The sequence below is a fragment of the Gracilinanus agilis genome, chromosome 4, assembly GCF_016433145.1.
Source record: "Gracilinanus agilis isolate LMUSP501 chromosome 4, AgileGrace, whole genome shotgun sequence".
Lineage (NCBI taxonomy): Eukaryota > Metazoa > Chordata > Mammalia > Didelphimorphia > Didelphidae > Gracilinanus > Gracilinanus agilis.
The window spans coordinates 474,780,440-474,804,206 of NC_058133.1; the positions used below are offsets into that span (position 1 = coordinate 474,780,440).

A 23,767-nucleotide genomic window follows, 5' to 3' on the forward strand; every position below is an offset into this window, starting at 1 on the left:
GAGAGAGAGAGAGAGAGAGAGAGAGAGAGAGAGAGAGAGAGAGAGAGAGAAGTTGGGGATGATACATAGATTCTTAGCCTGGATGACTAGTGATGCTGGTACTCTTGGCAGTAATAATAGGACATTAACCATATACCTCCAGTGGAAGTCAATTCCTCTCTAGCAAAACTTCCACCTGAAAAAGAGGTTTTGAATGCCATGAGGCTCCTCTCCTGTGGCAAAGTGCCCAAGGCTGATTCCATTCCAGCAGAGTTTTACAAGGCAGGGGATCTACTGCTCATACAAAAGCTGACTGAAACCACCTAGGTTATATGGTCAGAGGAGGTTATGTCCCAGAAGATCAAGGATGCCTCCATCCTCTTCTATAAAGGAAAAGGAAATAGAGTGTCCTCTGATAGTCACAGGGGTGGGGTCTTTCTCTTAGTCATTGCTGGCAGGGTTTTTGCTAGAATCCTCCTTACTAGGCTGATTCTTCTCCAGGAAGATGGTTACCTACCTGAGAGCCAGTATGTGGCTTTGGAAAGGGCTGAGGAATGGTTGATTGGGGTTTGCTGCCTGACAACTCCAAGACTTATGCCAGGAGCAAAAGAGAGATCTGTCTACAACTTTCATCAATCTGACTACGGCTTTTAATACTGTCAGTCAGGAGGACTTGGGGAAGACCATGGGAAAATGTGGTTACCCAGAGAAGTTCATCAATAGTATACACTAGTGCTATGATGGCATGCTTGTATGGGTTCTGGATAATGAACAGGGCTCTGGAACTTTCTCAGTTACCGATGGAGCGAAGCAGGGCTGGTCCTTGCTCCCGTGCTTTTTACTTTAGCAGTGTTGTCAGATACCATCAAAGAGGATAAAAACAGTATCAAGGTCAGCTACTGCACTGATGGCAAACCATTTAACTTGAAAAGACCCCAAGCCAGGACTAAGGTGCTGATCGACCCTTTGTTTGAAGATGATTGTGTATTCATTGCAGCATCTGAGGCTTAAATGCAACCGAGTTTGGATCAATTCTCTGCTGCTTGTGCTAGTTTGGGCCTGACAATACCAAGGAAGCAGAGGCTGTCCACCAGCCAGCCCAGCACCATCTGTATATGGAAACCAGTGGATACGGCAAATGGAGAAATTGTGACTGCTGTGGACAAGTTCACTCACCTTGGCAGTATAGTTTCCAGGGATGTACACACAGATGATGAGGTTGACAAACCAACTGCCAGAGCTAGCTCAATGTTTGGGAGGCTCCAAAGGAAAGAGTAGGAGAAAAGAGGTGTTAAGCTGCCTACCAAACTAAGTCTGCAGAGCCCTGTGCTGGCCTCATTGTTTGGATAGTCTACCAGAGCCTTGCCAGGAAACTGAATGATTTCTATTTGAATTGTTTTAGGAAAATTCTGAAGATCATTTGGCAAATAAGGTACTAGACCAGTGATGGCAAACCTATGACACGTGTGTCAACACTGATATGTGTAGCCATTTTTGATGACACACGGCAGCATACAGAGAAGTATGGGGCCGCATGTTGAGGATGAAACATTTGTTGTAGTGTAGTGTAGACACTCTGTGCACTATAGATGACAATTCTACCTATATTAATTTACCTATTTTGGTTTATTAAATACAGTTATGTATTACAATTATACATTTTTGTTATTTAAACTATAAATATCCCAAAATTATGGTGTTTTTTTTTTCTTAAAGTGACACACCACCTGAGTTATGCTCGGTTTTTTGGCACAATTTGACACACCAAGCTCAAAAGGTTGCCCATCACTGTACCAGACACTGGGGTCCTTTCTCAAGCTAAATTGCCACCAAGCATTCGGACACTGCTGCAGAGAGAACTCCAATGGTCTGGCCACATTGTTCAGATACCAAAATCCCATTGGCCTGAAAGGCTATTTTACAGAAAACTCATAAAAGACAAATGCTCACGAGGAGGTCAGAAGAAGTAATATAAGGACACTCTCAAGATCTCTCTGAAGAACTTTAGCATCAATTGTGAGACATGGGAGACACTGGCACAGGTCCATACTGCAAAGAAGGAGCTTTACTCTATGAACAAAGCAGAATTGCAATAACTCTAAAGAAATATGAGATGGTCAAATTTAGAGACATCTCCGCCCCAAATATTCATATGCCCAATTTCTCCCTGACTTGTGGTAGAGCTTTCTGAGCTTGTATTGGTTTGGTCAGCCAGTCAGGCTCACTATACACTGACTCTGACATAGTGATGTCATTTTGGTCCTCTCAGAGTACAAAGGACAAACAACCAGCAGGAAAATAATGAAGAAGGAAGGGTTCAGAAGAAAAATAATAAGTTTAGTTTTGGACATGTTTAGTTTAAGATATCTAAGCTTGAGATGTTCAATAGGAAGCTGGAGGCATAAGACTGGAGGCTCTGGATGTACTCATCTATATAGATGATAACTGAATCCATGGAGCTGAGGAGCAAAATAGTATAGAGGGTGAACAGAAGAAGGTCCAGGATAGAACCTTGGGGAGCACCCATGACTGAGGTGTGACGGTACAAAGATCCAGGAAAAGCAACTGAATAGTGTAGAGACAAGTAGGAGGAGAGAGTGGTGTTATGAAAACCTAGAAAGAAAGGGGTATCAAGGAGTCAAGGCAAACAGTGGCAAAGACTGGAGAGTGTTCAAAAACATGAGAATGGGGGGTGGGAAAGGTCATTAGAGTTGGTGATTAAGAAATCACTGGTAACTCAGAAGAATATGTTTCAGTTGAGTAACAAAGTTAGAAGCCAGATTTCAGAGTTAAGAGTAAGAAGTTTCCAGAAAGTGTGCCAGTCCAGATGCCACAAATCCTTTAACTGTCTAAACATCCACACTTATGTTATTTAAATCATTGGCGTCAGTATTCAACTTTTGTGTTTTTTTTTATGAGAATTTAGGAGAATGACTCCTCAGAGGTGAGGGTAGATTTTTAAGGGGCAATTGAAATACTAGATTAAGGAGTCTAGGCTATATCACCCTCATCTTTGATTTCCAAAAACCAGGTCATTTTGCTTCTGTCTTCTTTATTTAAGTGAGGAATCCTGACTCCCTTGGCCTTGACTCTGGAAGAAATGAGTGCAGCTGTCCCTGAGTAGTTTCCAGTGTAGGACTCCAGGGTCCCTATCTCATACTTTTCCCTCACAGTTCTATTTAAAAGACAAAAATAATTTCTTTCTTGAAGCACAGGATCTCCCCTAAAGTCTCAAAACATGTACCAATGGTACTGTTTCTTTATGTGTGAGTACATTTGTATTTAAGTGTGAGCAAAGCTGAAATGACTGACTAGCCAAAAGGAGTTGCCAATTTCCTGGTATGGAAACCCATGGAGATTCAAATTCCAGATGAATTCCACATTCAATAGCTGCATTTCTTGGAAAAACAGCAATGAGGAAAGCCAGACATCAGAGATGATTTAGATAAGAACTTCTTGGATGGAAATTTTATTGGCTTTGATTTTTATCCCTCCTAAACCTTCTTCATCCCTCCCATATGGACTACTCTCCCTCAATTCCAAGATACCCTCTGATCAGTATTACTATCCAGGACCCCAATTTCACAGAATCAAGTCTTATGATCTTCTTTTTAACCCTTAACTTCTGTGTATTGGCTCCCTGGTGGAAGAGTGGTAAGGGTAGGCAATGGGGGTCAAGTGACTTGCCCAGGGTCACACAGCTGGGAAGTGTCTGAGGCCGGATTTGAACCTAGGACCTCTCAATCCACTGAGCAACCGAGCTCCCCTCAAGTCTTATGATTTTCTGCCCCAGAATCGGGAACCAGTGAACAATCCTTGTCCCAACTTCAGGGGAATTGACAGAGTAGCAGATGTCATTTACCCCATAACTGCAGAAAGGGATGTACCACTTTTGAACTGCCAGACCAAAAAGTAGGAAAAACAGAAACGTATGCATTGGCCGGGAATCGAACCCGGGTCAACTGCTTGGAAGGATGCTATGCTCACCACTATACCACCAATGCCTCACAGAGAGACTCCTCTTTAGAATCTATTTCAAGCCTTTAGCTTTTGGAGCCTCCTCTGCAATTTAAATTTGAGGTAGGTTTTTGGTGAGAGAGGTGCGGTTCTAACCAGTTGGCCCTGGTTGGAATGTTCCTCACCACCATCCTACTCCACCCTATCCTTTTTACTAGTTAGTCAGGAGGAATCATTTATGTGATCACAGATGCACATTTCTTTCCATGAAAATCCTTCTTCATGTGCACTCAAGTCCAATGTTTTGTACCTGTAGCATCCATCCCACTAGATTGTTAGCTTTATTGCTTTATTCTCACAGGGCCTGCACATAATAGGTTCAGAATAAATATTTGTACAATGGATCTTTGGATGTGTTAGAATGTATGACTAGAGACATGCGGGGGGGAGGGGGAGGGAGCAGGGGCAAGGCAGGGAATTTTAAATGCTCAGGTATAAGGAAAACTATTTCAGCTTTTTATTTCGGATAAAAATTTCAGCAGAGTCCTCCTAGATCAGTGATTCCCAAAGTGGGAGCCACTGCCCCTTGGTGGGTGCTGCAGCGATCCAGGGAAGCGGTGATGGCCACAGGTGCATTTATCTTTCCTATTATTTGCTATTAATTTTTTTTAATTAATTTCCAGGGGGCTAAGTACTATTTTTTCTGGAAAGGGGGAGGTAGGCCAAAAAAGTTTGAGAACCACCGTCCTAGATCCTTTACTGGACATCCAAAATTTAGAAGCAAAAATGTAGGTAACACCATTTAAATCTCCTTACAATCAATCAGTTAAAAAACATTTATTAAATACATACTATTTGCCAAATTCTGGGCCAGAAAAATGTTGTGGAATTAAAGAAACATGAGGGATAGGTCTGCTCCTGGTCTCCTTTTGTCTATATTCTCTGTCACTAAGATCTTAGGGCTCAATCACCAACTCTATTGAAATGATTCACTCAGTAGCCCTGACTTCTTTCTTCAGGATCCAGTCCTGGATTTTCAGCTGCCAACAGAACACCAGCACTTTGATATACCGCCAAGAAATCAAATTTAACATGTCCAGCAAATCCAGATTTTTTCTCCAAAACGTGCTGCTTCTCCTGGTGTGCCTTTCTGTTTATGAGATCATTCACCCAGCCTTGCTTTGTGTGTATAATATGTGCCTACATGTGTGTCTATACACACACATATTAAAATCTTGTCGTTTTGTTTTTGCTTCTTCCTTATTCTTGATTTCCCATTTTCAACCACCGTCCAAGTCCAGTGGATTCCCCCGCAGCAACATCTCTCACATAAATTCTCCTTTATCTTCACCCACATTGTCAGAATGCGATTCCTCATTAGCAATCGCCTGTATTATTTCATTAGTCCCCCCCAAAAAAATCTTCCTCTCTCTACTTGCTTCCTCTTCCGATCTACCCTACTTAATGTGTCCTATATGCACAAATCTGATTATGTCACTTCTCTATTTAAAAATCGTCTGTGACTATTGACCGTAAAAGAAGACCAAACTCATTTGCTAGCGTTCAAGACCCTCGGCCAATCAAAAGGCTTTTATTAAAGCACCTACTATGTTACAAGCCCTGGGGAAACGGGGGGAAAGGAAACAACCTGTGCCTTCCAGAAGTTTACATTCTATCTGGGGGAAAATATGTAGAATTTAAATAGATACAAAATATGTACTTAGTAAATTCAAAGGAATTTTCAAGTAGGCTCTAGCTGCCAAGAGGTTCAGGAAAGGTCTTATGTAGGAGCTGAAATGTGATGGAAGCTAGAGGTTTTAAGAGTTCCAAAATGGAGGGTTGATCTTGCAAAAGGATTACGTTGTATCGTTTCCTCTATTTGGTAGAAAAGTAAATTCTACACTTGGGGGTATCTTCAGCGTCGGTGAGTGTCTTTCCTACGTTTATAGAGCTTGCAAGAAGCTGGGTTTTCTAATACTAAAGCTAGTAAGTAATCTTTGCACTCTCCCATCCCGTCTTTCACAATGTTATTTGTTCCAATAAGTGAATAATACCAAGAGGAAGTCAGCATATTGAAGAGGAAAAAGAACCCTTTGAGTTAAATTCTCTCAGAGAATAGTCAGGGAGTTTGTCAGGATTCGAACTCGGGCGAGAAAAACGGAGGTACTCGTAGTCGGCAGGATTCGAACCTGCGCGGGGAGACCCCAATGGATTTCTAGTCCATCGCCTTAACCACTCGGCCACGACTACTCCCCAAAGTTGAGGATCCAGCTTTTGTATATCGTCATAGACTGATTGCAAAATGGTGTTTTCCTATAGGAGTAATTTAATTTTGTTGTGAAATTTGCTATTGCATTGCAGGGCCTAAGCCTGACGGGAAAAAAAATATATGAATCATCCCCTAGAACACAAAATGGTGGGGACCAGACAGTCCAGCCCCTCCTAACAGGTATGACCTTCTCTCATAGACTGCAGCAGGACAAATGGGCAACTAAAATAAAAACCCCGTCAGCCTCGGACCCTTAGGCACATACTTCCGCCGCAGAGAAAACTGAAAGGTCCAACCAGCTAGGATGGAATTCCGGCCCAGTCTGCTTGGAAAGTTTGGGGCCAACAGCTCCCGGGGTCCCACTGAGACGCGCCCACTAGTCCTAGAGGGTCCCCGCTGTCCGTGAGGGTCAGCTGCCTTTAAAGGATGGGCCAGAAACGACAGTTCCTGCTCTGGAGAGTGCATTTCACTTGAAGAATCAGCTCGAGTTTTAATTTAACTCGATCGAAATTCTCAGTAAATATATTGAGGTCAGAGACTGCTTCGCTTTTGTCCTTCCTGTATACCCTCAGCGCCTCCCAGTGTCTGGCGAGTAGTAGTAGCCTTTTTTTTTTTTTTCCCTTTTTTTTTTTTTTTTTAAACCCCTTAACCTTTTGCCTTAGTTTCAATTCTAAGAGTGGCAAGGGCTAGACTACTGGAGTTAAGTGACTTGCTCAAGGTCACACAGCTAGGAAAAGTCCAAGGCGGTCCTCTGGACTTCAAGACCTGGCATTCTATCCACAATGCTGCCTAGCTGCCCTCAGTAGTAGTCGTTTAAATGGATGTTTGGTGAGTTAAATTTAATTGAATTCACAGTCGCTTTTTTGTCTCCCATCATCCCTGTGGTCACTCGGTCAAGACTGCTGGCTAATGTCTTTTGGTCAAATATATGATTTTCTTTTTTTTAAATGCACTTTATTGATGCAGAATGTAAAAATGACTTATTTACACCAACCTCACAGAGCTTTTGTGAGAATCAAAGGAGATATTATTTGTAAAGCAATTAGCACACTGCCTGGCATATAGTAGGTGCTAAGTAAATACTCTCCACTATGACCTATCCGTTTTAATTTCATTGAACTACACAAACCCCTTTTCCAGGACAAGGCAGGGATCCAGGAGGGGTTCTGTATATTGTGTTTACCTGCCTATATTGTTTCAAAGATCAACCTCTGTAATTCTTTACCAGTACCAAGTTGTTTGATGATTACTGCTTTGTAATAGCGTTAAGATCCGATACCATTACGTTTCCTTCCTTCTTACTTTTTTTTCATACATTTTATTGATATTCAAACCTATTTTTTAAAATAATTTTTCTAGTTCTCTAAGTTATCTTAGTTTGCTCATCTGATTTGCGTGGTGCTAAATAAATAAGTTATTTTAGATAACAATGTCATTTTTTATTATATTGGCTCAGCCTAAAAGCGAGCAATGGCTAATTCTTCAATTATTTAGATCTAATTTTACTGCATTTTGTAAATTGTTCTTGTAGCGCCAAAGGCAAATAATTTGGAGGTCAACATTGCCCCCTGGTGGCCATGGCAGCAAAGAAAACATTTGCCAGATCATAAACTGATAAACGTTGTGATACCTTCCTGTAGTCCCTCTTCCCCCTTTCAGAAACTGTAATCTGAGTGGATAATTAGAGAGAGCTCCTTGGATAATGGAGGAAAACAAGATTCAGAAAAAAAAAAAAGAGGTAAAAAAAGAGCTTAACTCGGAGTTCAACCTTCATGCAGTTTGAAATTTACAAAGCATTTCCTTCACAACAACTTTCTAAGTTAGGTAATAGAAGTTCTGTATTATCTCTATTTTAGAGATGAGCCTCAGAAAGAGGATCATTGATTTGCCCAAAATCACATTAGTGAGAAACTGCTCTTTAGCAGTTTCTTTTTTAAAAATATGTATTTTTACATTCATTTATAGCATGTTTCTTATTCCTCCACTACTCTCCTCCCTCTGTTAATGAGCAACAATAAAGGAAACAAAGAAAAAGAAAGCCTTCCTCAGAAACATGCATAGTCCAGCAACCCATATTGGCCATTCTTAAAAATGTATGTATCTCTCTCTCTCTGCATTTTGAATGAATGGTATATGTTTCATTTTCAGTCTTCTGGACTTGTGGTTTGTCATTACAATCAGAGTTCTAAAATCTTTCTTTCTTTTTTTAAAACCCTTATCTTCTCTCTCAGAATTGCTATCAGTTCCAAGGCAGAAGAGTAACAAGGGCTCAGCAAATGGATTTAAGTGACTTGACCAAGATCATACAGTTAAGACATGTCTGAGTCAAATTTGAACTCAAGACCTCCCAACTCCTGGCCTGGGTCTTGAGGTCACTGAGCCACCAACCTGCCCACTAAAGCCTTTCAACTATATTTTCCTCTACTATGTTGTCATTGTACAAATTGTTCTTCTATTTCTGTTCACAGTCTGGTTCATAGAAGTCTCAGTTTCCTCCAAAACTCTCCATATTATCATTTTTAATGTTCCTTTTTAATTTTTATTTTTTCCATATTATATGTCAACAAAATTTTTAATTTTCATTTTCTTATAATTTGCAATCTATGTTCTTTCCTTCTATCCTACCCCTCCCTCTTCCCAAGAAGGCAGGAATATATCAGTTGTACACATATTATCATATAATACATATTTCCATGTTTATCATGTTGTTTCACAATACATGTATTACTTACACTAGAGAAAACTTCATGAAGGAAATAAAGTGAATAATGCTATGTTTTAATCTGTATTTGGACTCTGTTCCTTCTGTGGCGATAGATGTGCTTTTTCATCATGAGTCACTTGTAGTTGTCCTGGATCCTTGCTTTGTTGCAAATAGCCATAACTGATCATCATACATTATTGTTGTTACTGTGTACCATATTCTCCCAGTTCTTCTCACTTCACTTTGCATCACAGGGTTATTCTTTGTGAAAGTTATAATTAATAATTAATATAAATATAGGATATATTATAAATATAAATATATTCTATATAAAATATATAATAATTATTATAATTAATAAGAAGAAGAAATAAGAAAGTAATCTTTGAGGGGAAAACACTAACAGCTGGAGAAAAATGGAAATGCATCCTACAGAGTATAATACTTTCAATGAGTTTTGAAAGAAGCCAGAAATTCTAAGAAGCAGAAGTGAGGAGGGAAAATAATTCCAGGCTTGGGAATCCTGGAGAGAACCTTAAAACACCCCCACAATTATAGCGTATGTCAAGAAGGATGAATTAACAAAAGAGAATCAAAAGGAACAGTTAGAAAAAGCAGGGGGGAAAACACGAGATATCATAAAAACCAGTAAGAAAAGCATATCTAGGAGGAGTAGGTGCTCTGTTCTATCAAATGCTCAAATTATATTCTTGACATCTGAAAAATAGATGTCATTAATAAATTTAAGGTAAAAATACCATTGAACTGATCAATTAAACTCATAACCTTTAAACAAATGTAATAGATAAATTCTTAGCTTATTTGATTTTTTAAAGAGAAGAAAATAAAATTTCATGTGAAAATGAAAAAGAACTCATTTCAATTGAATGAAGAAATCAGAAACCATTCTGCCCAATTTTACACAAATAAAACTGAAAAATTTAAGAAAAGTTACAAAAATGTAAAATATCTAGATAAACCTATGAAGAAATACACTAAATAATTCCAGAATCCAATATCAAGTCCAATATCAGAAAATAAATTAAATAAACCATAAATTGGATTCTAAAGAAAAAAAACTCCTAGAAATATAGATTCACAAATTAATTATATCAAACAAAAATATTTTCCCTTACTACATAAATTGATTGTAATAATAAGAAAAGAAGGCACCCTTCCAATCTTTTTCTATGACAGAAATAGTCTTACTATCCAAACCGGGGATAGACAAGTCAGAAAAGGAAAACTATAGCCCAAGAACCCTAATGAACATTGACTTGAATACTTTAAATAAAATAATTAAAAGTAGGTTCAAATGATATGTTAGAAAGATTACATACTCTGAGCAGGTTGGATTTATACTATGAATGCAAGGTTGGTTCATAAAAGGCAATCAAAAACAAATCTCATAGGTTACTGTGGCTCATACTAGTCAGATTCTGTAGGCCACTACAGTGTTTCTCTTGAAGATAACATTGTTCTAACTACTGAGAACTAAAACATTGTAGGGCCTTCTCAGTGAATTATTCCATGATAATTTAAAAGACTAGCTTCACCATCCACATAGAAAAACAAAGTGAGTAAAAATTCCTATTTTCAAAGTTATGATGCTCTATTAGCCTGGTAACCCACTTATTTAGTCCATTAGTACATATGTATATCTCGGAGATGCTTCAGATGAACAACTAGCAGGTCCAGAATTTGAAAAGGAAAATTGATTAGATTATGCCATCAAAATTGTTTACTAAAGAGAAAGCCTATCTCACTAATTTCCCAGTAGTGCTATATGGCCATAATCATGGAATAATCAAATCTAAATTAAGGGGAGTTTGGGGATTTATAGGGTGAGGCAGGAACTCTGAACCTGTGATATAATCAGTTTAGAGAATTTCCTACATGGAAACTCCTTTAGTTAAGGCAAATACGATATACAGCAGCAACTCAAAAGGTGTCTAGAGCACTAAGTAGTCAAATGGCTTAGCCAAAATCATACAGTTTATATACGACAGGATTTGAACCCAGGTTTCCTAACTACGAAACCATTCTTCTGTCAAATATATCTTGCTACCTCTATTAAATAAAAATATATAATACTAAAAACAGTTCAATTCAACAGTACAAAGGATATTGCATAGCAGTATGTGATTAATTGCCAAATATTAGAAGAACACTAAGAAAGGAAAGATCTTGAAAAGAATGGCCTGGGAAGGTTCCATGGAGAGATTGGAGCAGGTTTATGATGAGAGGGTAGGATGTAGTTAGAAGCCATGAATGCATTCTAGGCTGAGAAGATAAAATGAAAAGGGAAAAAAAGCATGGAGAGTACTAGAGAATTCTGGGAATTGAATTTCTATATGTATTTGTTTGGACAAGTCACTTAAAAATTTTATCTCAATTTTCAGCGGTATTGATTGAGGGGATTGAACTAGATCTAAGGCCCCCTTCTAGTTCTAATATAGTGATCTCATAAATGAATAAATAAATATTAAATGTTTACTATATGTCCAAAAATGTGCTAAGTTCTAGGTTTACAAATACAAAAGCCAGACAGTCTCTTCTTTTAAGGGCATTATATTCTCACAGTAGGAAACTAGAAATAAAGTAGGAAAAAGTAACCAGACAAGGGTATTTTGGTTTAGCAAATCACAAGGATGGGGGATGGAGACACAAGGTAGTTGATTATCATATCCTTTTCAGAAATGATGGTAGTACTGATTTAATTATTGTTCTCAGACTTAAACCATCAGAGCTGATGACAAATAGAAAGCTGAGGTGGTTTGGGACTATCTAGGTACAGGGACCATATGCTTTCATTCTGGCCGATTGAGCATTCAGGCCAGGAAGGCCTTAGGGCAGTAGTCTCAGACTATCTAGTGGTTTCTAGGGAACAAGGACAAAATATGTGGCAAGCAGATGGCCAGGGTGGATGGTCCATTTTGATGGAAAGCATTTTCCTGTAACTGAAAATTAGGTTAGAAAGGCAGGATAGAACCCAATTGTGGAAAATTCTGAATGGTGGTATAAAATTTGGGATTGATTCTGTAGACAAATGGTATCCATTAAAGCTTTTCTGGGGGGTGGGAAGGTGTGATGGAGCAGGTGGCTACATAATCAAAGCTGTATTTTAGAACAAATAGTTTGGCCATTGTTTAGCAGATGAGCTAGAGAGGGGGAAGAGACTAAACTGTTAAGATTAAAATTCTCTGGAGACTGTGTCTTAATTTCTAAATTTTTGTTATATAATAAAAAGTAGGCCAGAAAAAGAAAAGGCCTCTAACCACTTATGGGTGACCATTCTCTTAGCAAGCCTCCTCCAAGAGCCAGGCCCCAAAGCCCTGGATTCCCAGCCAAAAGGCATCTACTACCTCCTGAAACTCTAAACTCACTCTGGGCAAAGGTCTTCTGGAAGAGTCAGGAGACCTTTAGAATGGCAGCAGAGTGAGAATGCCTACCACTCTTTCCTTTACCCCAAAACTTATGTAGCTGGTTCATATAAACTTTGTTTGCATTCTTATCCAGCAGAGTCGCACTTCAATCTTAGTATTAAGCCTTTCTCCCTTTTTAAAATCAGATGTTTGCCTTGGGGAGCCAAATAAAGGGGTTAGTTGGGCTAGTGTTAAATTTTCACAAAAAAAGGAGAGAACTAGCTAATACAGTTCTACAAATATGAGGTAGTAAGACTTCAGAACTTTATTAACCTGCGTTTATACGGACTGTTAAATTTTGAGAGACTTTGCAATAATCATTCTCTTGGAATTAAACCTCCACCTAGGAAGAAATTTAGAATTTGGTTCATTTTGTTCCCATCCTGGATTCCCTTAAGAATATTATCATATATTTTCCCACTCTTCTTCTGCCCTCTGCTACTGTCACCATTCAGGCCATGAGGTTTCCTTCTCTCCCAGGGCCATGCATTTTTCCTTTTTTTTCCTTTCCTGGGGCAGAAAGATTTTGACAGTCTTTCCACAACCCAATTGGGAAAGTCAAGGTCTAAGAACTTTTGCCATCTCTCCATTGCCCCAGGCTACTTCCATCTTTCAGGCAGAGAGGCTCTTCTATCACTTTTAAAGAGCTACTGTCTCCAAGACTTAACTAAATGTGATTCCTGGGGGAATGTGCATGCTACAAGAACTAAACTCTGAGAGTCTGTGGTCTTAATCTCTAGTCTTTGTTCAATTTTCCCTGGATATCTTTGACCCTCCAACAGATCTAACTCTATCAAAGCCTGACCCAATCAAATCATCCCTGATAACACTCAATCTATGTTCACAAGCATCAAGGACATATCATAATAGTCCCCAAAGCCTCCAAGTCCTTTAACCTGGTAAGTGGGTGTGGAAGGTTAATTTTAATTTGTACCCTTTTTTGGCCCCTAAAAAAACCACTTGATTTTAAAGTTCAAATGCTTTGATTTTTAGACTGAAGCTACAAGAACCGGCTTCTGCCCAGGTTGTGGCCCTGGTGGGGATATCTCACTTTTGTCTGTACCTTTTAGCTTTGGCAAGAACTGGCTAAGCAGAAACTAGCTTTGTTTTATCTGTAAACAAGACCTCTCTTAGATAATAAACCCAGCTAGTTCTAATCCCAAACTGGGAAGCATTGTACCATGTGGGGAAAAGTGCACATGCACATCTCCTTGGCATCCTGGCATCCAGAAGACCCACCTCTTGTCTTGATTGAGGTCTGAGTATCCCAGTCAGAGAGGCTCTGGAAAGGGACATGCCAAAGAGCATAAATTGATGAAGAGGACAGGAAGTCAGTCATTTTTTCCCAGGACAGTGTACTTAGGAGATGCCCTTTCTGGGCTTGCTTAGCTTTGAGCAAGAGCTAGCTATAGCCAGCTACGCAACTCATACTTCTCTCTCCCTCTCTCTAGCCTGCTTTTTGCTATTTAACAAATAATTTTAAAATTAAGATTCAGTCCCTAGGGAATTTTAATCATAATATTGCCCAATCTTTTGGTTATAGGTTTATAGAAAAAAAAAACATGCTATAAAATTATGGAAATAACATAAGCCAAAAATGGTACTAAGACCAAAACTTTATAGGAATGGAATTTAAGTTCACAGATGTAATGAAGCTACAAGTAGATTTCATAATAAGATATCACTGAAGCACAGAAGATTTTCCCAAAAGTAAATAGCTGTCAAAGACTGTTGCCTTAGCAACTTGTCCAACAGGTAATCCTGATGCTCCTAAAAGCCAAGGACTAGAACAGAGGCATTCAGACAAAAGATAATTTAAGAGCTATTTTCAGAGTTGCTTTCATTCTCCCATGGTCAGAGAACCAATTTCTATTTTTTTTGTTTGAACTTGACATTCAGATATTATATATTTCTAAATGGAAGAAATGGAAGAGACCTTAGCATTTTTCTAGAGGTATCTAGGTGGTAGAGTAGATGAAATCCAGAAAACCAGAGTTCAAATCTGGACTGAAATAATTAATTACTATTCACAGGACCCTGAGTAAAGTATTTTGACTCTTCTCAGGTTCATATCCCTCATCTGTAAAGTCAGTAGAATAATAGCAACTTCCTCCTAGGGTCATTGCCAGGCTAAAATGAGATAACAGATTTGTAAAACACTTTGCAAAAGTGCTAGATAAATCCTAGCTATTTCCAACTCCTTCATTTTACAGTTGAGAAAACTAAGGCCCAGAGAAGTAATGTGACTTTTCCCAAGTCACACAGAAGCTATACCCTGTGTCCTCTGACTACAATTCTAGTTATTATTGTTGTTCCCCCACTACAACACCTTGTTCATATCCATTTTTTTAAATGATTTTTTTTCTTCTTATGCCATTCTAAACTCAAGCTTATTTTTAAATGCCTTCCATATCTTAATGAATCTACCAAATTATCAAATTGGGAAGCTATTCAGTTGTGTACAGTGGGAAGCCTCTTAAATAAATTCATACTTTTTCTTTTCTTAGAACATACTGCTACCTTCTAGTAAAAGATTCATTTGCCTCCTTCTTCCCTATTTCCAGTGAAAGGATGCCTGAAAGGATGATAAATAAATAACGGTGACTGGGGTTTTGCTTAGCCCAGTCAGGACTGATGATCCTTTCAAGAACAGAGGCAAGATGTCAGTTCCTCCTAACACTAGCAAGATGAATATAAAAGAAACAAAGAATCATAGGCAGCCAACTATTGCTTCCTAGGGAAAGGAACATCTAGTCAACTGTCAAGAAAGAGAAAAGTGTTTTATATCTAATTATCCAGTCATAGACAAATTTGAATTTCTTTTCTGGATTCCAATCTTGATCAGTAAATTTGATCCAAAGTAAATAAGGCTTTGAAGGTAATCAATCTAAAATATTCCCCTCCTGTGGGAGCCCAATAAGAGAAATAGAGTCTGTAATAGATATTTTATCTGGATCTCATTACAAAATCAGCAGCAAGTAAAACTGTGTGTATGATTTTTCTGCACTACCTGTCAGGATGCAGACAGAATGGGTTATCTAAGATAGAAATCTTGACTTCTTTTCTGACTCCTTGTATAATCTACACCTTTTCTTTTTGGAAAAGCATTATAGTTTTATTGGAAAACTCTAAGTTCTTAGCAAACCAGTAGTCAAGAGGTTAACAATTTCTTGGTTAAAATGTAGCTGCTTGGGCTCAAAACTGATTCTAGTCAGTCAAGATCAAAATTAGACAAAACCTCAATCTAGCAGGGGCTTTCCGTTGGAGAAAAAGTGTTCCCAGACTTAGCTTACTAATAATAAGGGGGCTAGAATTCAGCCTTGGACCTTGTTCTATTCCAGACTATCTCTACCTTAAAGTCACTGATGCTCTTTTGACGTGACATAATTTGTATTTTCTGCGCAACTGTGAAGTTTCTTTGTGCCTTTGTGTGAAATGAGGTTTGAATTCTGTATATATTAAACTTGTGACTCAATGGCACTTCGGAGAAGCAGCCATGAGCTGACAGATAAGATTGTCTATCTCCAGCTTTTTTCTTTATCACCTAAGCCATCCCTTATCAGAATCCAGGAGCAGTAGAATAGCTTTCAACACCCTCCCCCCAGTACCACTCCCAATACCCAGGGATACTCCAGAGCACTAAATAGAGGCTAAGTTTTATTTCATAATTCCACAGAAAAAAATTTCTTCTTGAATTTTTTCACAGTGGGAGAAAAAATACACATTTTCTGACCTAGAAATACATATATATCGTAAAATCAAAGTTTAAGAGCTAGAAGCAGCCTTTGAGATACTCAAACCTTTCATTTTCAATGTGAGAAAAGGAGGCTAAGAAATATTAAGTGACTAAACAAGGTCACACAGTGCATTAGTTGGTGGTAGAGCTAAAATGACAGGGGAAATTCTTATCCTAGATAAGTCTCTCTAACTTTATTCATATCCATTTTCTCAGATCTCTTCCAGTGTTGCAGGCCCAATATTTTACAGGGTTGTTGTGTGGAGAAGGTGCTTGTGGAAAACAAAATGCTTTAGAGAATTGGTTCTGGATATGAAAAATCAATTTATTGACTGGGCTAGCAATAATCAGTAAATTAATGATCAATGATCTCCTTCAGTGATCAAAGACAAATCATACAGTCTTGAACAATTTAAATACAGTTATGAAAACTCATTATTCTATCTCCACTGAACAGCAAAAGACATCTCTAACTACTGGATACCTAATGAGGCTAATATTTTCCAGCCTCACCCCAATTACTTAATGATGTTGGGGGGAATAAGGTTTGTGTCACAAGATTTCAATAACCTCGGGTGATCTAAATGGGAAGGTCTAGATGAGTCTTGTTTAAGTTTTGACCCCTATGCCCCATTTCAATGAAGAGACCAAGGACCAGAAGAGCTTGCCACTCCTAGGAATTTCTGGTTCAGGGCAGCTCTGCTTACAGAGAAGACATAACTCAAAATCTCTTTGAAAAGGGCCCATTTTATTTTATTTTATTAACCCTTACCTTTCATGTTAGAATCAATATTGTGTATTGGTTCCAAGGTAGAAGAGCGGTAAGGGCTGGGCAATGGGGGTTAAGTGACTTGATCACAGTCACATAGCTAGGAAGTGTCTGAGATCAAATTTGAATCCAGGACCTCCCATCTCTGGGCCTGGCTCTCAATCCACTAAGCCACCTAGCTGCTCCCTGAAAAAGGTCCATTTTAGAAGATATTTCAGGAAAAGGAATTTGAGGACATTTCTAGACTCAGGAAATGTCTTTCTGAGTTTGGTGAATGGAAAAGTTTAGATACTAAAATCAATATAACAGATTAATATTAGGAATTGAATAATACAGAAAAATAATTTTCCTTATACTAAATGATTTTTTATCATCATTATCATCTTTCACCCCTACCTCACTTTCTTGCCATAAACCCTTGCCCTCCACAGCACAGTGTCAATGTGGAATCTAGAAGCCTCCAAAACTAGTAGCCTAGAAAGATTTAACGGCCCCCAGTTTACTTAGCTTAAAGGTGAAAGCTCCAGGTTTGACTTTATCACAGTAGAGTTCCTCCCTAAGGGAAAGTCCAACTTCATTAGTCTCAGACTAATAACAGATCATAAAGTAGTTTAAGCGGAGAAAGCTAATTCCACCAGGTGTTAAGTATTTCTTTTTGTCCTAATGGTTTCTCCCTTTAAGCCAAAGTCCTTTACCAAGATGGCCCAGCCCTTCTATGGGTCTTTCCCTTTTGTGTCAATTGTAAAGGTCACTGTAATTCCTGTCTGGGACTCCTCATTTTCCTTTGTTACCATTGTAAAGCCAATCAACTATCCCACTCTTTCTCAGTTCCCATGTTCCCGTTGAAGGGTGTTTAAGCTTCTTAACTTTAATGGTTCCTTGGAGTTGTCAATCTAGTGAGGTTGGCTCTCTGAGGGGTCAGTGACTAGAGCAACCAGAGTTCAATCCTCGAATTGCGGTGCTGTCTGGAGGCCTAACCCAGCACTGTACCCTTTTTCTTAATTAAAGAGTGGTTTTTCTGACTATTTAATAGTTCTGTGTTTTTTCCCAGTCAACAACAGTAAACAGCATATTGTTTCTCTAATTATCCAAAGCTGCAGAAGCCAAAAGTTCTCTCTTTGAAAAGAGTATAGTGGTATAAGAACTGTTCTTATACCTCATAACTACTTGTTAGCTGTATGGCCTTAACAAAGGTTTTTCATTGTTATTTTCATTTTAATGATATTCTATTTGTTCCCATTGCATGTAAAAAACAACTTAACATTTGTGATTTTTTTGAATTTTAATTTCCAAGTTCTTTCTCTTTTTCTCCTTCTTCCCTGAGACAGTAGACAATCTCCTATAAATTTTACGCGTGTAATCATGTAGAACATTTTTCCAGATTAGTCCTTGTGTAGCAATGATTAAGGCTAGTTTCCTCATTTGTAAAATGAAGGCATTAAACTTGATCATTGATGAGGTACTTTCCAACTCTGACATTCTGGAATTCAGGGAAAGACAAAGAAAAACTGTAGAGATCCTTCCGGCTGAAAATGATATGAAAACCCTTTTTTAAGATATTTCTAATTTCAGAGCAAAAATAACAATCAGATCCTAATTCCATGTAAGCAAAAGAGTGTGTGTTAGCCTTTCTTCTCAAAAAACTAAACTGCTCAGGAGGATTCTTGGAAAAGAAAGCAAAGTCGAATGAATTCCTATCCGGAACCGGCCGGATACAACCGCGGGGTCCGTGAAACAGCCACCTAAAAGACCATAGGGTAAGAGAGGAGAGACCAAGCACGCAAGAAAGACAGAGTCAGGCTAATGGTGTCAAGGCTAGTTTATTGTGCGTAAGGGGTGAGTTTATATGCTTCTAGGGCTGGGGTGGGGAAATTTCTGGTGGTTTCAGGCCGTTGGTCTTGCCACGCCTATCCCGGATGAAGTAGGGTAAGTTTCTATTCTTAACATAAGTTTCGTTTCTCGGAAAACCCTTTACTAAGTTTTGTTTCTATGGTTTTAGGTTTCGTTCCTTGGTCTCTGACAATTCCCCCTTTCTTTTCTTTTAAAGGGGCGATTCAGCCAGGACCGCAGCAACGGCCCCTGTCTTAGGCTACACAGGGGGAGTTACTTGGCCGTCAAGGGTCAAGGACCCGTGCTACTCCCATCATTGGGTCACTGCCCTGCTGGTGAAACAAAGACGGTCATTGTCAGGCGAGGTGTGTGGCCGGCCGTTCAGTGTCTGTTATTTCTATGCGATGGTATTGGACCATAGGGAACTTAGTGAGGGCTGAGTCAATTCTCGTTTTGATAAATCCGGTCAGGCGTTGGAAAGCCCAAGGGCCAAAGGTGAGAACTAGAAGGAAGATAATAAGGGGGGCTAAGATGGTGGGGATCGGGGTAGAAAGCCAAGGGGAACCTTTTAGGAGATTGTTAAACCATCCCTCCTGAGCCTCGACCTCCCTTTTTCTTAGGGCAAGGCGTTCTCGTAATTTTGCCATAGATTCTCTTACAAGGGGGTTGTGGGCTGAGGCATAGCCAGCAGCTAACGGTGAGGTCCGGCTTAGAAGCGTTCAGGGCGGTGTAGGCACCAGCGACGAGGGAAAGGAGTGGTACCTATCTGTGGTAGCGGGAGGGGCTGAGGATGGCGTGGGAAGGGTAGAGGGTGGTGGAGAGGAGGAGGAGGGGGAGGCAGGTTGAGCTGGGGGAGGAGGAAGAGGAGGTGGCTGAGGACGGGGAAGAGAGGGGCCACGCTGATCAGCAAGGAGGACATTAGGGCCAACAGGGACAGGGAGGGGCTGGATCCGCAGTCGGAGGGAAAAGAGAGAAACAGGGTCGTAGCTGGTTCTGTAAAGCCGCAGACCCCATGTCCGGCCATTCTCCCAGTCAGAAGCGGCTCTGCCCCTGTTCGTAAAGGAAATGCGCAGGCCGTTACAAAGGCCTCTAGGGTGGGCTAAGGGGGTATAAGGGTATTTCTGTGTATCGTAACAAGGGCCGCAGTCCACCATTTGTTTGTTCTTAGGGCATCGGCCAGTCCCGGCCGTGGAGCGGTCCCAGGGGGAGACAGAAATAAGGTCCGAGGAGGAGGGAAGCCAGTATGCTGATCCCGTGGTCTCACAACCCCAGGCGGCGCAATAGCCATCAGAGGGCTATTGTTCTGTTTGTCAAAGCCGGGGCAGATGTAAAAGGAGAGCTGCCGGGTGGCAGACCGTTGTCCCGGAGATCCACAACCATACCCTGGAAAGGGCTCTTGGGGAGAGGGTTCCCAATCTTTGCCCACAATGTCGCACAGATCCACGAAAAGGTCAGGGAACCAGGTTCCGGCTGGCCAGTCGTTTGAAGAGGTGGAGTTGGCAGTAGTGCCAGTGACGGGGTTAAAGATGACCCAAGTCTGCTGCACCGGGTGGTGTGGGCTGGAGGCTGCAGATGACAAGCAGACGTAAAGGAGTAGAGCCAAGGCAAAAGGAGCTGTCAGGGCCATCTCCCGTGATTCCTGAAAGAAAGCAAAGAGAAGGTTCTCAGGGACAGGCCCTGGAGAGGACATGTTAAGAAGGGGAGCAAAGAGCATCAATTGTCCTAATTAGTCTTGACGGGATCCAGCGGGCGTTGTTTTCAGCAGAATCAAAAACACATGCGGAGCCTTTACCCCATGTAAGAACGGGGTCGGGGCCGCGCCAGAGGCCAGTAAGGGGGTCGCGCCAGAGGACCTGCGCGAGATTGGATGTAGTATGCGGGTGCCAATGGCGGTCAGCGGCAGAGCGTCCTTCCGCATCCAAGGTGAGAAAATTAAGAACGAAAAGCGCATGCGCGAGGAGCAGGGTCTGATTGCCACACAATGGGTAAAGGGTTTCTTGGGACTTGAGTTTAAAAAGGGTGTTCTTAAGGGTTTGATTTGCTCATTCAACAATGCCTTGTCCTTGTGGGTTGTAGGGGATGCCTGTAACATGCTTTATGCCTAACTGAGAACAGAATTGTTTAAAGGCCTGGCTGGTATAGCCAGGGCCATTATCTGTTTTGAGGGAGAGGGGTTTTCCCATCATGGACATAGCAAGGAATATATGCTTGATAACATGCCTGGTGGCTTCGCCGGGCTGTGCAGATGCAAAAAGAAAACCGCTAAAAGTGTCGATGGAAACATGGACATACTTGAGTTTAGCGAAAGAAGGGACGTGGGTGACGTCCATTTGCCATAGGTGGCCGGGGAGAAGGCCGCGGGGGTTAATCCCTAGATGGGGTTCAGGCAAAAGAGTAACACAATTCTTACAACTTTTAACAATTGACCTGGCCTGTTCTCTGGTAATTTTGTAGGCCAGGCGAAGGGATTGAGAGTTGAGGTGGTGAAGCCTGTGTGCCTCTGTAGTGAGGGAAACAGGGTCGGTCGAGAGAGGGGAAGAGGGGGTGGCCGAGGTGGCTAAGGCAGCTAAGCGAGTGTGTTGGTCCGCAAGGTCGTTCCCGAAAGACAAGGGGCCCGGGAGGCTGGAGTGGGCACGTATGTGGCCCACAAAAAAGGGGCAAGACCGCGATCGGATGGCGTGTTGGAGTTGGGAGAAAAGAGAAAAGGTAGCGGTCGTCGGCTGAACAGCGGGAACGATTTCGAGTCGGAGCAGAGATTGGACAACGTATCTGCTATCCGAGTAGAGGTTGAATGGGGTCTCAGGCAGGGAATGGAAGACAGTTAGGGCAGCATAGAGCTCTACCAACTGTGCGGACTCATAAGGGGTTCGGATAGAGCGGGGGCGATTATTCATGACTATGGCGGCAAGGCCGGTCTTGGAACCGTCCACGAAGACTGTGGGTGCTCCTGGGATAGGAGAGGATCGAGTTTGGCGTGTGAGTATGAAGGGGGTAAGAGTGAAAAACTGTAGTAATTTATTACTGGGCATGTGATTGTCTAAGGTGCCCTGAAACGTGGAGATGAGTATAGCCCAATTGTCATTCTGAGATCTGAGCCAATCGAGCTGCTCCCTGTTGTAAGGGGATACCACATGGTCAGGGGGACGGCCGAAATGGCGTGTGGAGAGGCGAATGCCTATCATGGCTATATGGGCAATCAAATCGGGGTAGGAGGCAAGAATCTTTCGGTTGTACATAGGGAGGTGTATCCAGATGAGGGGAGCAGGATCCTGTCACAGAAGTCCCGTAGGGGAAAATTCAGTGGGAAAGATGAGAAGGTAAAGGGGGAGTTGGGGGGAGAAATACCCGACATTCTGGGCTGCTATAGCTTGTTCCACTTTCTGGAGGGATATTTCACCCGCCGGTGTCAGGGAGCGGGGGGAAGAGGGGTCGGCATCCCCTCAGAGAATGTCCTCAAGAGGACGAAGATCCGCTTTGGAAAGTTGCAGATAGGGGCGAAGCCAATTAATGTCCCCTAGAAGTTTCTGAAAATCATTAAGGGTCTTAAGGGCAGAGCGTTTAAGCGCGACCTTATTTGAGAACAGCCGGTCAGGCTCAAGGCGGAATCCCAGGAAGGTGAAGGGGTACTGGGTTTGAATTTTGTCTGGGGCAATGCTAAAGCCTCGGGCCTGGAGTGCGCAGATGATAGTCTTGGCTATGGTCTACGCTAATGAGGGGGAAGGGGCAGCAATTAGAAGATCATCCATGTAATGGATGAGGTAAGCTGAAGGGTATCGAGTCCTAACAGGGTCAATAGATTGGGCAACAAATTTTTGACATAATGTGGGGGAGTTGGCCATCCCTTGAGGAAGTACACGCCATTGGAATCGGGGGTTGGGCCCTATGTGATTAACTATGGGAATGGAGAATGCGAAGCGAGGGCTATTGGAGGGATCAAGAGGGATTGAGAAGAAGCAGTCTTTAATGTCGATGACAATTTTGCTAAACCCTTTTGGGATGGCGGTCGGGGACGGGAGGCCTGGCTGTAAGGCTCCCATGGGAAGCATGGTCTTATTAACCTCGTGTAGGTCTTACAGGAGTCTCCATTTCCCCGATTTCTTTTTAATGACAAAAATGGGTGTATTCCAGGGGGAGGTAGAAGGTTCAAGGTGTCCTAGGGAGAGTTGCTCCTGCACTAGCGTTAAGGCAGCTTGAACCTTCTCAGATGTCAGAGGCCACTGGTCGATCCAGACAGGGGAATCAGACTTCCAAGTAATCTTATCGGCCTGGAGTGCAGGGGGATCAGCGGCCTTTATGAAAAATTTTGTAATCCAAGACCTTCCTTGTCTTTTTGGGCTGGGAGGGATATAGGGTGTAAGATGCCTTGTTCGTTCTTACCAAGGCCTTTGCCTGGGAGGTATCCAGATTTCAGCATCATGGTGGTGACAGGATCACTAGGGCTAACCATGAGAAGCCGCATCTGGGCTAGGATGTCTCTGCCCCAGAGATTAACAGGAAGCCCCGCGACTACATAGGGGCAGGTAGTACCACTATTACCCTCAGTATCTTGCCAATTAAGGACCTTAGAGCTTTGGAGGGTGTCTTGGACTTGGCCTATTCCTGACAGGTGGGTGGATGAGGGTTGAAGGGGCTGGGTGCGGGGCCAATGAGCCTGAGAGATGACGGTGGAGTCTGCCCCCGTGTCCAGCAGCCCAGTGAAGGTTTTCCCCTCGATTTTCAATTGGAGAGTGGGCCGGGACTCAGTGAGTTGCTGCACCCAGTAAATATTGGAGGAGCCTGGGGAAGAGGGGCCTCATGTTTGGGCTACAGCAGGGAAATCGCCAATCATGGGGAGGGGGAGGGCCTGAGCTAAACGCCTACCTGCAGGGATGGTGACAGGGCCGTGTGGGGATTCAACAATGATTTTTATTTCCCCAGTGTAATCGTTATCGACAAGAGTGGGGTGCACAACGACACCCTGTAATGTGGTAAGTGCTCTGCCGATAATCAAGAAAAACATGCCAGGGGGCGGTGGTCCAAATTTACCAGTAGAGAGGACTACAGGGCCTTCCTCAGGTGTTAATATTCGGGTGGTGGAGGCACAGAGGTCCAGGCCTGC

At 41.6% G+C, this 23,767-nt stretch overlaps 2 protein-coding genes and 2 non-coding genes across 4 annotated transcripts in view; all 4 read right to left on the reverse strand.

The window, feature by feature from the left end:
• The window catches only part of LOC123244240 (histone H2B type 2-E-like), a 262,719-nt gene that overhangs the window by 191,850 nt on the left and 47,102 nt on the right, over positions 1-23,767 (reverse strand). The gene's annotated exons all lie outside the window — the stretch shown is intronic.
• LOC123244239 (histone H3-like centromeric protein cid) overlaps positions 1-23,767 on the reverse strand; it is a 160,826-nt gene that overhangs the window by 104,659 nt on the left and 32,400 nt on the right. The gene's annotated exons all lie outside the window — the stretch shown is intronic.
• On the reverse strand, positions 3,912-3,983 carry TRNAG-UCC. Its single transcript has one exon. It is a non-coding gene; the product is annotated as a tRNA-Gly (tRNA).
• On the reverse strand, positions 6,105-6,186 carry TRNAS-AGA. The gene has a single exon. It is a non-coding gene; the product is annotated as a tRNA-Ser (tRNA).